We start from the raw sequence: 2,748 nt of genomic DNA on the forward strand, positions 1-2,748 counted from the left end.
CCTCTCTCTCTATTGTCCAGTGTCCAGAGCCCTCTCTCTATTGTCCAGTGTTCAGAGCCCTCTCTCTATTGTCCAGAGCCCTCTCTCTAGTGTCCAGTGTCCAGAGCCCTCTCTCTCTATTGTCCAGTGTTCAGAGCCCTCTCTCTATTGTCCAGTGTTCAGAGCCCTCTCTCTATTGTCCAGAGCCCTCTCTCTAGTGTCCAGTGTCCAGAGCCCTCTCTCTCTATTGTCCAGTGTTCAGAGCCCTCTCTCTATTGTCCAGTGTTCAGAGCCCTCTCTCTATTGTCCAGTGTTCAGAGACCTCTCTCTATTGTCCAGTGTCCAGAGCTCTCTCTCTATTGTCCAGTGTTCAGAGCCCTCTCTCTATTGTCCAGTGTTCAGAGCCCTCTCTCTATTGTCCAGTGTCCAGAGCCCTCTCTCTATTGTCCAGTGTTCAGAGCCCTCTCTCTATTGTCCAGAGCCCTCTCTCTAGTGTCCAATGTCCAGAGCCCTCTCTCTCTATTGTCCAGTGTTCAGAGCCCTCTCTCTATTGTCCAGTGTTCAGAGCCCTCTCTCTATTGTCCAGTGTCCAGAGCCCTCTCTCTATTGTCCAGTGTTCAGAGCCCTCCATTGTTCAGAGCCATCTCTCTAGTGTCCAGAGCCCTCTCTCTATTGTCCAGTGTCCAGAGCCATCTCTCTATTGTCCAGTGTCCAGAGCCATCTCTCTATTGTCCAGTGTTCAGAGCCCTCTCTCTATTGTCCAGAGCCCTCTCTCTAGTGTCCAGTGTCCAGAGCCCTCTCTCTATTGTCCAGTGTCCAGAGCTCTCTCCCTATTGTCCAGTGTCCAGAGTCCTCTCTCTAGTGTCCAGTGTCCAGAGCCCTCTCTCTATTGTCCAGTGTTCAGAGCCCTCTCGCTATTGTCCAGTGTTCAGAGCCCTCTCTCTATTGTCCAGTGTCCAGAGCCCTCTCTCTATTGTCCAGTGTTCAGAGCCCTCTATTGTTCAGAGCCCTCTCTCTAGTGTCCAGAGCCCTCTCTCTATTGTCCAGTGTCCAGAGCCATCTCTCTATTGTCCAGTGTCCAGAGCCATCTCTCTATTGTCCAGTGTTCAGAGCCCTCTCTCTATTGTCCAGTGTTCAGAGCCCTCTCTCTATTGTTCAGAGCCCTCTCTCTAGTGTCCAGAGCCCTCTCTCTATAATCCAGTGTCCAGAGCCCTCTCTCTATTGTCCAGTGTCCAGAGCCATCTCTCTATTGTCCAGTGTTCAGAGCCCTCTCTCTATTGTCCAGTGTTCAGAGCCCTCTCTCTATTGTTCAGAGCCCTCTCTCTAGTGTCCAGAGCCCTCTCTCTATTGTCCAGTGTTCAGAGCCCTCTATTGTTCAGAGCCCTCTCTCTAGTGTCCAGAGCCCTCTCTCTATTGTCCAGTGTCCAGAGCCATCTCTCTATTGTCCAGTGTCCAGAGCCATCTCTCTATTGTCCAGTGTTCAGAGCCCTCTCTCCATTGTCCAGTGTTCAGAGCCCTCTCTCTATTGTTCAGAGCCCTCACTCTAGTGTCCAGAGCCCTCTCTCTATTGTCCAGAGCCCTCTCTCTAGTGTCCAGTGTCCAGAGCCCTCTCTCTACTGTCCAGAGCCCTCTCTCTATTGTCCAGTGTCCAGAGCCCTCTCTCTATTGTCCAGTGTTCAGAGCCCTCTCTCTATTGTCCAGTGTTCAGAGCCCTCTCTCTATTGTTCAGAGCCCTCTCTCTAGTGTCCAGAGCCCTCTCTCTATTGTCCAGAGCCCTTTCTCTAGTGTCCAGAGCCCTCTCTCTATTGTCCAGAGCCCTCTCTCTAGAGTACAGTCCATAGCCCTCTCTCTATTGTCCAGAGCCCTCTCTCTATAGTCCAGTGTCCAGAGCCCTCTCTCTCTCTATAGTCCAGTGTCCAGAGCCCTCTCTCTATCGTCCAGTGGCCAGAGCCCTCTCTCTATTGTCCAGAGCCCTCTCTCTAGAGTACAGTGTCCAGAGCCCTCTATTGTCCAGAGCCCTCTCTCTATAGTCCAGTGTCCAGAGCCCTCTCTCTCTCCATAGTCCAGTGTCCAGGGCCCTCTCTCTATTGTCCAGTGGCCAGAGCCCTCTCTCTATTGTCCAGAGCCCTCTCTCTATAGTCCAGTGTCCAGAGCCCTCTCTCTCTCTATAGTCCAGTGTCCAGAGCCCTCTCTCTATTGTCCAGTGTCCAGAGCCCTCTCTCTATTGCCCAGAGCCCTCTCTCTATAGTACAGTGTCCAGAGCCCTCTCTCTATTGACCAGAGCCCTCTCTTTATAGTCCATGGTCCAGAGCCCTCTCTCTCTCTATAGTCCAGTGTCCAGAGCCCTCTCTCTATTGTCCAGTGGCCAGAGCCCTCGCTCTATTGTCCAGAGCCCTCTCTCTATAGTCCAGTGTCCAGAGCCCTCTCTCTATTGTCCAGTGTCCAGAGCCCACTCTCTATTGTCCGGAGCCCTCTCTCTATAGTCCAGTGTCCAGAGCCCTCTGTCTATTCTCCAGTGTCCAGAGCCCACTCCGTATAGTCCAGTGTCCAGAGCCCTCTCTCTATTGTCCAGTGTCCAGAGCCCTCTCTCTGTTATCCAGTGTCCAGAGCCATCTCTCTATTGTCCAGAGCCCTCTCTCTATTGTCCAGTGTCCACAGCCCTCTCTCTATAGTCCAGTGTCCAGAGCCCTCTCTCCATAGTCCAGGGTTCAGAGACCTCTCTCTATCGTCCAGTGTCCAGAGCCCTCTCCCGATTGTCCAGCGCCCTCT

This window comes from Heterodontus francisci, chromosome 30, assembly GCF_036365525.1.
Source record: "Heterodontus francisci isolate sHetFra1 chromosome 30, sHetFra1.hap1, whole genome shotgun sequence".
NCBI classification, from domain to species: Eukaryota; Metazoa; Chordata; class Chondrichthyes; order Heterodontiformes; family Heterodontidae; genus Heterodontus; species Heterodontus francisci.